The sequence below is a fragment of the Tachypleus tridentatus genome, chromosome 1 (assembly GCF_004210375.1).
Source record: "Tachypleus tridentatus isolate NWPU-2018 chromosome 1, ASM421037v1, whole genome shotgun sequence".
Lineage (NCBI taxonomy): Eukaryota > Metazoa > Arthropoda > Merostomata > Xiphosura > Limulidae > Tachypleus > Tachypleus tridentatus.
The window spans coordinates 163798047-163811866 of record NC_134825.1 but is presented as its reverse complement, the minus strand read 5'-3'; the positions used below and the strand labels follow the sequence as shown (position 1 = coordinate 163811866).

Genomic DNA, 13820 nt, shown 5'->3' with positions numbered 1-13820 from the left:
CGCTTGACGTGCGAAATATCAAAAAATGTCAAACCAGCTTTGCATAAACACAAAAACTCGTATGTCCGTCACGCCAATAAATCTGCCGTTGAGGTACCATAGATCGACACGCAATCTACACGAAACGATGGCGCTCTGTACCGCGACAAGCAAGTTCGTCTTTTTAAAATTCTTACACTCACGTTCGCACATAAAACGTATGATGCACTAATTTGGTCACATAATTAACTTTGAGGGTAGGTGGCACATACCCTGATGAATAATGAAATCGAATCAGGTTCAGGTGTGCGCCACCCCACGTTTGGTATTAGTGGTGCACAAAAGTCATGAATCATTGACTAAAATTCCCAATTGCATTTGTTCGTTCTTAAATTTCGCGCAAAGCTAAGCGAGGGATATCTGCGTTAGCCATCCCTAATTTAGCAGTGTAAAAATAGAGGGAAACAGCTAGTTATCACCATCCCACAGCCAATGCTTGGACTACTTGGAATAGTGGGATTAACTGTCACGTAATAACGCTCCCACGGCTGAAAGGGCAAACATGTTTGGTGCGACGGGATTCAAACCCGCTGCCGTCAAAATTGAAAAGAGATAATCAACTATACATTAAAAATATATATCGTTTTCATGAACTATTAAAAATAGGATAGTCGTTCTTCATACATGTATTGCTACTAGATTTTATTAATTTTCAGAAAATATGCTAACAAAACATTTATACAGAAGAATAATTAATAATTATATCCCATCATTCAGATTGTTCTATATAATAGTAATATTACCCTAATTTGACCTCGTTATGATATATTACACCAGAGAATAATAGGTGAACAATAATACGTCTTGTACCATTTGGACAATCTAATTTTAACTGAAAGATAAATCATTTTATTAACCAAAAAATGGGTACAAGTTTAGCAAGGGTTTAAACATCCACAAATTCGTAAACTGTTATACCTGCTATTGTTTCTTATTTCATTATTAGGATCTTGGTCTTTATAGACCAAGGATGGTCAGGCTCACTTGGACCTCTTCCTCCCGTGCTGTTATATATAAAGACTTATTTGTTTTGAATTTCACGAAAAGGGCTATCTGCTCCTAATATAGAAATAAAGAACTGGAGAGAAGGCAGCTGGTCATCATCAACAACTCTTGGGCAACCGTTTTACCAACCAATACTGGGATTGATCGTCGCATTATAATGCATCCCATGGGTGAAAGGACGAACATGTTTGGTGGATTGCGAGTCAAACGCCTTGACAACCTGGCCATTTTAGGCCCCATGGACAGGTGGGTAGGACGCTCGACTCGCAATCTGCAGGTCGCGGGCTCAAATCCCTGTCCCACCAAACATGCTCGCCCCTTTCAGCCGTATGGGAGTTATAATGTGAGGGTCAATCTCATTATTTGTTGGTAAAAGAGTTGCCCAAGAGTTGGTGGTGAGTGTGATGACTAGCTGCCTTCCCTCTTGTCTTACACTGCTAAGTTAGGGGCGGCTAGCATAGATTAGATAGCTCTCGTGTAGCTTTACGCGAAATTAAAAAAACAAACAAACAAATGGTAAAGGAGGGGGATGAAGTGCCCACCCTTGCAAACGACCGTGCTTGAAATGGGGATAAAGTGAACTAATATTAATAATAAAACAATTTACTGTTAATATGAATGAATAAGTTGTGTTAATAAAATTATAAACCTAACTCTGATGTATCATAACTTAAATATAACTGATAAAAATGAGAATTCCTCAAATTAATCTAGTTCGCACCAAAAGAGTTGTTGGTCAAGTGCACTGATGGTGAAATTAGCATCTCGACCGCTACAACGTCAATCTGATCTTAACTTGCATGATGACTTCTGGTATTGAGTGAAAAGCACCGCCGACACGGGATATAGCAGGTATGGTTGAACATGTAGTTGTATATTGTTCTCGAGTCCCGATAATTGTAAAGCATCTACACAGAGAATTATGTGTATAGTACAGCTATCGAAATCCGGATCGTCAATACTGCATGGAAATAAAACCAGAGTTTTGTAAGTTCGTAAGAACTAGATTTATTACGCATATACACGTACGGGTCTCACACTCAACGCGCATAGTTATGCGGACGAAACTAAATTTATGATGTAACACTATTAGCACTATGATCCACATGCTACTTTACCCTGGTAGGTGTGTTGTTTTTTTTAATAGCAAAGCCACATCCGGCTATCTGCTGAGCCCACCGAGGGGAATCGAATCCCTAATTTTAGCGTTGTAAACTAGTAGACTTATCGCTGTACTAGCGGGAGGAGGGCCTGGTAGGGAACAGGGAAAAGGAAATATTAGTTAAGCGTTGTTACGTGAACACACTAGTCAGTGACTCAAACACGAGCTTCAGTTAACGAGAACGTTTTTTTTTTTTAATATATTAAAATGATCGGTAAATAAATTAATTACTATTCAGTATGGAGTTGTTGTCGTTTTATATTTTTGCATTGCGTAAGCAAATGTATACCTGTATTCTAGCGGAAAGTTCATCTATGTATACCCACAGGCTAGTCGGTCGTATATTAAACCTTGCATTTAATAGCACGCGACCTTGAAGAAGGTAAATCACCTTTCGTTAGAAGAGATACTGTTGATGCTTTAATATGACACATGAATGTTCTAGCACTGGCGTTCACGGTTCGAGGCCCTAAAATTTCGTTTGGGAACAGGGGAAGAAGTGTGCACTCTAGCTACAAAGGATTTGTGTAAGTACCATTTTCTAACACGTGGAATTCTGTACTTATTTAACAAATTGTCTTTCGTTAAAAATAAAATAATAATCAAGTGTGCGTAAAAAACAAAACACCCAAAGTCTGTATTAGCAAAAAAGTGTCTTACTTACGTGTTGGTAGAGAGATCTCGGATTCGAGTCCAAGCCAAGAAAAATAATTCAAAGTGAAATCACCTCAGGATTTTTCGTTATCTTCCGATAATCAAATCAAAACGAAGATGATTTGTACATGTACAAGGTCCAATCAAAAAGTTCTAACACTTCTGTTACAGGTGCCAGTACAGAGGCAGTGAGCTTCACTGAGCTGTGCACAAAGTACAAATAGTGATCTACCCCAAGAACAAACCATTTCTCCAGACCTTATATACCCGTGCTGCGATAAACGTGTTCAAAGACAGACGTATCTCTTGTCGTAATAAAAATGGACATAAAAGAAGAGCAACGTGTTTGTATCAAGTTTTGTGTGAAGAAACGTTAAGAACTGCCGTTGGTGATAACTGTTTACGTGAGGCTGTCGTTTATCAGTGGATAAAACGCTTCCAAGATGGCCAGAAATTGATCAAAGTTGACCCACGTTATGGGCGATAGTCGACATCGTACACTGATGAAACGGTCGCTGAGGTTAAAGACACACACATAATTCTGACAGTTGTTTTGGAATAAGGTTAATATAGAAATATTAACCCCCAAGGGCGCTCAAAGACTAAACAGTCCTCCTTCACCCCGCACTTGGTAGAAGTTGAGAATTTTGGCAACGCGGCTGTTGATAATTTTGGGCTGGAAGGGCTGATGAGTTTAGCATGAATCTTGGGTGAGTCCGGCAGCTGACAAAGTGGAGGCAAAGGCAACATTCGATTAAAGAAGCAAGTTGTCGGCAGACTGGACGAAATATCAACTCAAAGGACACGATTTAGTTGCCTGGGCGGGGATCTAGATATCCAATGCCTTGGAGTTAGGTGTGAGAGAAAACGGAAGTGTCCCGAGAAAACCCACTTTCACGGTTTGGGCGCCGAATAATCTACCCAGACCGTGCCCGGGAGTAGCTGTGGGGAAAGAAAATCGAGGTTGATAATGCACACAGGATTGAAACCTATGAGGCTTAAGGCGGAACTGTAGAAGTAGCTGATTTGTTGGTGGCTTGAATGAACCACTTGCACTTCGCTTGTATACCCTCGAGGAAATTCAGTTTGGATTTGGGTTCAGAGATGCAGAGACGTGGTGAAGGTGAACACGAGTTCTATGGTTGTACTCCTTGGATGTGTTGTTCTTTAGTGGTCTGGATTGATTTGTGTCTTCTTGCAGTCTTAGTTTGTGACTTCTGAGTGTTTGTAATCTTGAAGTCTGTCTGAACTGATGCGTCTGTAGTCTCAATACGCTTGGTTCGTGTCTGGTTCAACGTTATAGTACCTGAAATTGAAGCTGTGGTCTGGCAGGATTTGAAAAGACAGTTGACCAGGCCTTTTATAAAGAGGTCTTAATCCGCTTGAGGGAGAAAGGTAGATTAAACCGCCACGAGCTGTGGGAGAATGGTCACTGGTTTCTTCACCATAACAACGAGCCTTCACACACTGCTGTGGTTTCTTTATGATGGCGCCTTCACACACTGCTGTGGTTTCTTTATCATGACGCCTTCACACACTGCCGTGTGTGTTCAAGAATTTTGGGCAGAAAAAAAAAACATTCCTTTGATACCACACCCTCCATGTTCTCCCTATCTTTCCCTGTGCGATATTTTTTTCTGTTCCCAAAAATCAAAACTAAGTTGAAAGTGATAAGTTTATAGATTTACAACGCTAAAATCAAGGGTTCTATTCCTCTTGATGGACTCAGCAGATAATCCGATGTGATTTTGCTACAGGTTTTTGTTTGTTTGTTTGGGAATTTCGCACAAAGCTACTCGAGGGCTATCTGTGCTAGCCGTCCCTAATTTAGCAGTGTAAGACTAGAGGGAAGGCAGCTAGTCATCACCACCCACCGCCAACTCTTGGGCTACTCTTTTTACCAACGAATAGTGGGATTGACCGTCACATTATACACCCCCACGGCTGGGAGGGCGAGCATGTTTAGCGCGACGCGGGCGCGAACCCGCGACCCTCGGACTACGAGTCGCACGCCTTGCGCGCTAGGCCATGCCGGGCCTTTTTGCTACAGGAGAACAGGTACTTAAAATGTTGACAATCACTGGCTCCAGATTTCTCTAGACCAACCGCGACGTGAGAGTCTTATCTATCTTTCTAGAATCCAAACATAATAATGGAAATGTTCATTTTAGTGAACGAAATAATAATTTGATCAAAGTAAGAGTTTTTTTCTCTCCATTAAAAAAAATCCTTACGTTATAAAAATAAAAGAATTTCATTTTCAAAATCTGCATAGTTGAGTTAGGAAGAAATCCATTATTAAAACTAAATTTATAAAATTTTTATAAAGTTTAAATTCGCAGGCTTTATGATTTGACATTGAAAGAAGTGTGTTTATCCTCTCTACACTGCTAGGCTTTTGCATTTGGTCTGACCATATACGATTTAATCAACTGGGGGTGATTCGGGATGGTTTGATTTGTTTTGAATTTCGCGCAAAGCTACACGAGGGCTAACTGCGCTAGCCGTCCCTAATTTAGTAGTGTAAGACTAGAGGGAAGGCAGCTAGTCATCACCACCCACCGCCAACTTTTAGGCGGCCCTTTTACCAACTAATAGTGAGATTGACCGTAACATTATTACGCCCCAACGGCTGAAAGGGCAAGCATGTTTGGTGTGACGGGGGTTCGAACTCGCGACCCTCAGATTACGAGTCGAGTGCCTGAACCACCTGGCCATGCCTGGCCGATTCGGGATGTGTAGAGAAGTTATTGAATAGATAGGTTTCATAGTTTCAATGATGAGGGCGGCCACTTGGGTGGCCCGGCATGGCCTAGCGCGTAAGGCGTGCGACTCGTAATCCGAGGGTCGCGGGTTCGCGCCCGCGTCGCGCTAAACATGCTCGCCCTCCCAGCCGTGGGGGTGTATAATGTGACGGTCAATCCCACTATTCGTTGGTAAAAGAGTAGCCCAAGAGTTGGCGGTGGGTGGTGATGACTAGCTGCCTTCCCTCTAGTCTTACACTACTAAATTAGGGACGGCTAGCACAGATAGCCCTCGAGTAGCTTTGTGCGAAATTTCCAAACAAACAAACAAACAAAAAAAGCGGCCACTGGGAGTGGTGACGATGGGATTTCTCCAGTTTTATCTTTCATTACAGGTAGTATACATACAGTCTATGCATATTGAATCCTGACTAGCATCTTAAGGACAAAAATCGAAGATATTTATATTCATAACTGATAAAACATTAATTCTTCATTTGTTATAAAATTAATAAACGAATCATATAAATGAGTTGTTAACTTTTTAGAAACATGTCGCCGTGCTTTGCATGCGTATATTTACCAGTGTTCTTTAATGACCCTTCAGTGCGATCTTTAATAAGTCTAATTTTATTTATTTTACGGCCAGTATTATGGGAAGACAAAAATATCTCTATACATTGGTTAGTGTATCTTAACGGTCCCCACGGTAAGTTCACGAGCTTCCAATTCTAAAATCCGGGATTCAATTCCCGCGGTGAACAATACGCAGATGGCCCGATATGGCCAGGTGGTTAAGGCACTCGACTCGTAATCCGAGGATCACGGGTTCGATTTCCCGTCACCACAAACATGCTCGCTCTTTCAGCCGTGGTGGCGTTATAATGTAACGGTCAATCTTACTATTCGTTGGTAATAGAGTTACCCAAGAATTGGCGGTGGGTGGTGATGAGTAGCTGCCTTCCCTCTAGTCTTACACTGCTAAATTAGTGACGGCTAGTGCAGATAGCCCTCGTGTAGCCTTGCGCGAAATTCAAAACAAACCAGACCACACCCACAGAAGTTAAACTAACACGAGCAATTCAACAAAACAAGGGCATTTAAATCATTAAAGTGATCACGTACATAATATTAAAAGAAGAGGTTTATTCTAACTGTGATTTATCTGTCTGTTGCACATAAACAATATATATATAAATATGTGTGTGTGTATGTGTTTAGCACGCTTTCCCATTAGCGGTCGACTTTAAATTCCTGTGCATGCCCTTGTGGAGTACATATTGTAAATATAAAAAGTCCCTCATTTACCTATAGACTACAGTGTACAAGAAACATAACAACAGTGATAGATATCACACAGCAAATATACACATAAAGATTTTGACACCATATTAATCTAGAATTCCTTACTTGAAGGAAGACAGGCCCGGCTATTTAACAAGAAAACTGTTTTACGATGTCGTGGTTTTGAAATCATAAATGTACTAATAATTTGTTTACAACCATAATAAGTGGTAACTTTCAAACCTTTTGTCAACTTGTTAGCCACACTTGAGTCTGAATATTTTTAGTATCTTCTTGTATTCAGTAATAAAGTGATAAAACGGACGTAAAAAGAAAAGCGCTTTTGTCTTTTTTATTTTTATATGGAACTAATTATGTTTAATGTTCACAAAATAATACTCCTAAAGTACTATAATCGTCCATCTGTGGCTATCTAAAAGTATTAGCATCAGGAGTAATATTTTGAGAACATACTTGTGCTCCTAAAGTACTGAAATATATGCTTTCTGTCAACATATTTCACAGTTTTATGTGTCATAAAAGCGCTCCAAGAAAGATTACTCTCAGGTTAGAAACAGTAAAAATATTAGAGAATAAAAAATTTACACTTCCAATTGTAAAAATAAAATGTATAGGATGTTAGTATGTGTTCTATAAATTATAGTCTGAGAAGGATGGAAACACAGGTTTCAAGAAGATGTAAGAAATCGACTATTATTTAGTATTTAGTTCGACAAAAGAGGTGTTTGTAATCTTACCTGAAAACAGTAAGTAAAAATCCAGTCACAAGGTATGTGAGTATATCGAATTAATTTGTTATTAGTGGTTCCAGCATTTACTTGTTCACTTAGTAGAAATAACGTTACCTCTATATAAGCACAAACAACCCGTTAACACCGTTTATCAGGAAACACCAAGACCTGAGACAGCAAACCGGTTTCTCACTAGTGTCTCCGCAGACTGCACTGTTCCCCCTAAGAGATGCGGAATAGTTTTTATATTCACTTAATAAGTAAACCCTTATCTGAACAGATCTGGTTGTGTGGACTTTCTGATGTCTGACGTCACAGTAGTCTAACGCTCCGCCCATGTGATCGACACAAACCAGTATATTTATGTGTAAGTGTTTACCACGTACTACGGAGCAGGACACACTATAATAACATAGAGCGTAAACTGGGTCAAATATTTTCTTTCTTTCTGGCATGTTTCACACATTTCGACATACAAATTAATATTAGTTCAGTTGAATTTCACTGGACTGTTCGTTGATAGAAACTCGCCTGTCTGTAATTAAATATGTATCGTGTTTGTAATTAATGTTTCGTTCGAGTCTGTTTCGACGTCTCACAAAACAAACTGCAGAGCAACCAAATACTGGTAACCCCTTTTCCAAAATTTATTTAACATTTAGTTTAAACTATCAAAATTTCTCAGGTTTCTTGGTGTTTTATACTTTTTTTCAACTACATATATTAAAGAAAGTCGACTTGAGAAATACAAAATACGTCATCTATTTAAAGTCGACTACGTATAATTAATTATCTTGTGGTTGTATTTCTTTTCTTCATAACTCTAGGTAGTTTGATGTAGCAGTGTAAGTTTCTCTTACTCTACATCTAATTACGTAGAATAGTTTTTATACCTACTTGTTCCCCATAGCCATCGGCGTAGGTATGGCGTTCAGTGCCCTCTTGGCTCTTTGTATACTCTAGAAAAGGAATGTGAAAGGCTGGGTAATTTTTCATTGGCACAGTCTAACAGAAGAATGATTTTAATATGTGTTTCTTAAAGACTTCTGAACTATATACCACACAATACGGTATAGTTATATAAAGACGTTAACCTACATAAGTGTCCCTGAAGGCCAGGTAATAAAGTCACGGTCGATCCCACTGTTTGTTAGTAAAAGAGAAGCCCAAGAGTTGGCGGTGGGTGGGTGATGACTAACTGCCTTCCCTCTAGTCATACACTGTTAAATTAGGGACGTCGAGCGCAGATAGCCCTCGAGTAGCTTTGCGCGGAATTAAAAAAAAAAAAAGTGTCCTTGTTATATACGTATATACCATTCTACATTTACAAAATACCGCCACCTATACAAATAACACAAATAGTGAAACACGTACACATACGAATGAATGTACAGTATTTTGAGTATATTACTTGAGACTCCACTTCAGGTAACTAATGATGTATTCCTAGCTCTAACAAATACCACTAGCCTTATCAGACAAACAAATGAAACTGATATGAAACAAGTGGTAACCTTGATCATGCACACTTTCCAACATTGATACAGAAATCTGTGGGTGTTTGTGTGCGTGTTTTTCTTATAGCAAAGCCACAAAGGGCTATCTGCTCAGCCCACCGAGGGGAATCGAACCCCTGATTTTAGCGTTGTAAATCAGGAGACATACCGCTGTACTAGCGAGGGGCCGTACAGAAAGTTAATTTTTACTGGAGCGTTAAAGCTTAACTTGTTGGTTGGAGTTACAAATTTTCTATTCGGTAAACCCATGCCTTAATCTGAGGTTGCCCCTAGTGGTACATTGGTATGTTTGCGAATTTATGCCACTAGAAACCGGGTTTCAATATTCGTGAGAGTAAATCACAGATAGCCCATTGTGGAGCTTTGGGCTTAATTCCAAACAAACGATATTTGACAAGCAACAAAAATGGAAATTTTCAGGAATATAATAATTTACTGTGTCCCCACAGAGAGACATACTGTTTTTCTATTTCTTCCAAACATTTTTCACTCGACCAGCGTTTATTCATTTTTTGGTTGATTGACTTGAAACTTGGTTAACCTCTTCGGGTCTTTGTTAACCTGAATAAGACCAAAGAAGGTCAAAATTTTGTTCGTTTTTTTGTTTTTGAATTTCGCACAAAGCTACACGGGGGATATCAACGCCTGCCGTTCCTAATTTAACAGTGTAAGACAAGAGGGAAGGCAGCTAACCGTTACTATCCACCACCAACTCTTGGGCTATTCTTTTAGCAATGAATAGGGGGGATTGATTGTGACTTTATAATGCCCCCATGGCTCAAAAAAGAGCGGACATATTTGGCGTGACGTGGATTCGAACCCGCGACTTTCATATTACGAGTCGAGTGCTTAAACCGCCTGGCCATGCCGAGCCGAAAAGTTGGCTTGTACTTTATTTCATTTTAAGGTTTGATTTCCATACCAGCCGTCTTTAGAATATATTTTTCTCATGTGGGTTTTTCGTCATCATGAAAACAAACGCTTTGTTTATTATTGCTACTGGTCCGGCATGGCCAAGCGTGTTAAGGCGTGCGACTCGTAATCTGAGGGTCGCGGGTTCGCATCCCCATCGCGCCAAACGTGGGGGGCGTTATAATGTTACACTCAATCCCACTATTCGTTGGTAAATGAGTAGCCCAAGAGTTGGCGGTTGGTGGTGATGACTAGCTGCCTTCCCTCTAGTCTTACACTGTTTAATTAGGGACGGCTAGCACAGATAGCCCTCGAGTAGCTTTGTGCGAAATTCCAAAACAAACAAATTACTGCAACTGAAGTGAAATTATAAAGTGGAAAGTTAACAATAACGATGATGCAGAAACTATTATTATGTTAAGAACTAAAGAGATTGAAATAATAAATAATTTTCGTAATTTAATGCTTATAATATAAATGTAGACTTTGATTATTTATGTTAATACTGAATGAGAGTTATCAACCTAGATTGCATACTAATTAATGTGCAATGATGACCTCATCATTCACCCCTAGGGAGATACTTTGGAACCATCTATCCTGTATTTAAAAAAAATTGAAATTATCTGCCTTCGTACCTGCCCACCCCTAGTGGCACTTCATGAAACTATCTGCATTCTGTTGTCATTAGGTAGAACTACGAGTACATGTAACCTTCTCAACTTCAAGCGATACCAGTTCCCACTAGGTGGCACTCTTTGATCTATTTCCCTTCCTCGTCAACTCACTAATGTTTATACATCCTATCAACATAGATCGGGAAATGCCGACAAGGTATTGTACTACACATTATATAGTTGTTATACCTACAAATAAGCTGCTTTGAATTCCCACTTAATTCAGTTTTGTTTTGGAAATGCTAAACATTACACTTTCAAATATGTATGTCTTACTCTTCCCCTCAGTGGTTCAGTTGTAAGCATGTAAGCTTACTCCACTAAGCACCATATTTCGATACCCGTAGTGGGTATAACACAGATAGCTTTTTCAGTAGCTTTGTGCGTAATAACAAATGACCATTTTAAATATGTCCACTGGTGGGTCTGTGATATGGTTACGGACTTATATTGCTAAAATGAATTATTCGATGTCCTACAGAAGATATAACTTAGATGGTTCATTGTGTATCTTTTCACTAAAGTAACGACAAATGTGTTTTCTTTTTAGTACGAAAGAAACAGTTTGGTCACTTGTGATGGTACCACAGGAGTTAACGAAAACAGTGCATTGTAAGTGGTATGTTCCAGAGTGTGGTTGAAAACAGAGACCATGTAGTCCAGTACTAACTGACAAAATCGTAATGTGCTTTTAGTATAAAATTTCGTGGCACCATCTCTACAGAAGAATAGATAATGGTTTAATTCTGCTATATTTTTAGCCGCGGCATAATGGCTCATAAAACAGCTCTGAGATTTGTTTGTTTTTTACTGTTTTTTTAGGTACAAACCTTTACCTCACAGCTCCGTCATCTTGGCTGATTTAACATATAATTAAAGTTTTGATCTCAGGTAGCCAAACCCTTGCAATTGATGTATTTGACCACGTTCACGATCTCGTAGATTAATTTACACCAATTCTACCTAAAATAATTTCAAGTGCTGCATCTATCGAGGATTCCCTCATGTTCCATGTTGTCTTGATCAAGTAAGGAATTATTTCGGTATCCTTCCAGATATGAACACCCATTTGTTGTTATTGTCTTATAAGGCACGTGCAGAGGTTAACCACAATTTGAAGGAGAGAAATGTCATTTCACATTAAGTACCGTTTTATTCAATTATTCAGTTTAAATACAAATGAATGAAAAGAAGAAATTCTAATCCTGAAAGCCTAATACACTTGAATGTGCATGAGTACTTTTAACATACATGTATTACTTTTAGCTGCAATACCAAGTTCTCCTGTCCACAAAGATAAAAAATTACAAAAATTTGAAAGTTTTCATATAATTTAGTTATGCCTAATCATAAGCTATACCAGTATAAAATTTTCAGGCCCGGCATGGCCAGGTGGTTAAGGCCATGCCGTAATCTGAGAATCGCGGGTTCGAATCCCCGTCATACCAAACATGCTCGTCCTTTAGGCCGTGGGGGCATTGCAGTGTGACGATCAATTCCACTATTCGTTGATAAAAGAGTAGCCCAAGAGTTGGCGGTGGGTGGTGATGACTAGCTGCCTTCCCTCTAGTCCTACATTGTTAAATTAAAGACGGCTAGCGCAGATAGCCCTTGTGTATCTTTGCGCGAAATTCAAAAAACAAACAATAAAAGGTTCAATATCACTTCTCTCTTCCCTTTATCTTAATAGCCCCCCTCCAGTGGCACAATGGTATGTCTGCGAACTCACATCGCTGAAACTGGGTTTCGATACCCTTGGGGGGCAGAGCACATATAGCCCATTGTGTAGCTTGGTGCTTAATTCTAAACAAACAACTCGTTTTAATATTACTGTTTTGTAATTAATATGAATTTCTGATCAACGCAAGCTACTTAAACATAACTGTATAACAAGAGTTAACAACTGAGAAAACTTTTTATGGCACATGTTGATGTTTAATTACAAAGACTGGTAGCAGAAAAGTACAGAAATTTAATCGAAAACTAATTTTCCTGAATATAAAACATAAAATTAATAACAAATATCAAAATCGTACAATAAAGAGTACAGATATTTATAGACTAATTAAAATAATCAAAATAAACGTGATAAGAAGAAAAATAATTTAATTACTGTACTATGAAGTATGTCGAACACATTAAATCTTTTAACTCACCATTGTAACTGTACAACACACATCTGGAGAAATTTGAAGTAAGAAACAAAACTAAATCCTACGCACTAAACTAAATTTATATAAAAATATCCAAGAATGATAATGGAGATGATATGATAAGGCATAAGTAAAGATGTAACAACAATGGTAAATATGACAATTGAAATAATTAACAGCAATTATTTAACTAAATTAATGGAATAATGTTGTATTAAATAGGGAACTGTTTACTAGAAGGAATTAAAACTGAAAATTGCAGTGGCTTATTATTAACCGTGAAAAAGTAAATAAGAAGTTAATTGTAAACGATGTTTTTTTGTTTTGAATTTCGTGCAAAGCTACTCGAGGGCTATCTGCACTAGCCGTCCCTAATTTAGCAGTGTAAGACTAGAGGGAAGACAGCTAGTCATCACCACCCACCGTCAACTCTTGGGCTACTCTTTTACCAACGAATAGTGGGATTGACTATAACATCATAACGCCCCTACGGCTGAAAGGGCAAGCATGTTTGAGGCGACCGGGATTCGAACCCGCGACCCTTAACACGCTTGGCAAGAAGTTAAGGGGCAGACGTGTTAGTTTTGAAAAGGCCTTATTATTTCATAGTCCGATTCATTGGTAGCAAAACAATTGTTAAATTTCCTGTAAAAACGAACAGATCCTGTGTTCAAAATACGAAAGGAAACAAGAAACTAGTAATATAGTATAATTTTAAAAGCCATATCTCAGTCTCATTATGTAAAGTGTCTCTAATTATCATGGAGCATTTCATGATTACAATCAGCTTTGAGCAATATCCAGAATGTACTGAAGAAATCTGGAAGAATAATTGGTTTCCAAACAGAGAGTTGACGAGACATATTTCTCACAATTTGTTCACATGTAAACCCAAATACTGCCATCTATATCTGTTCTAAC

The 13820-nt window shown here is 38.7% G+C and overlaps 1 protein-coding gene across 3 annotated transcripts in view; it reads right to left on the bottom strand.

Annotated features, from left to right (window-relative positions):
- Window positions 1-7866, bottom strand: part of LOC143229632 (uncharacterized) — an 80026-nt gene extending 72160 nt beyond the window's left edge. For 2 of the 3 annotated variants that reach the window (XR_013015971.1, XR_013015980.1), the window contains exon 1: window positions 7647-7866. The gene's annotated coding sequence lies outside the window, so the exon portion shown is untranslated. The remainder of the gene's footprint in view (window positions 1-7646) is intronic. The other variant, XR_013015976.1, reaches the window with a different exon arrangement.
- Between the last annotated feature and the right edge of the window lie 5954 nt (window positions 7867-13820).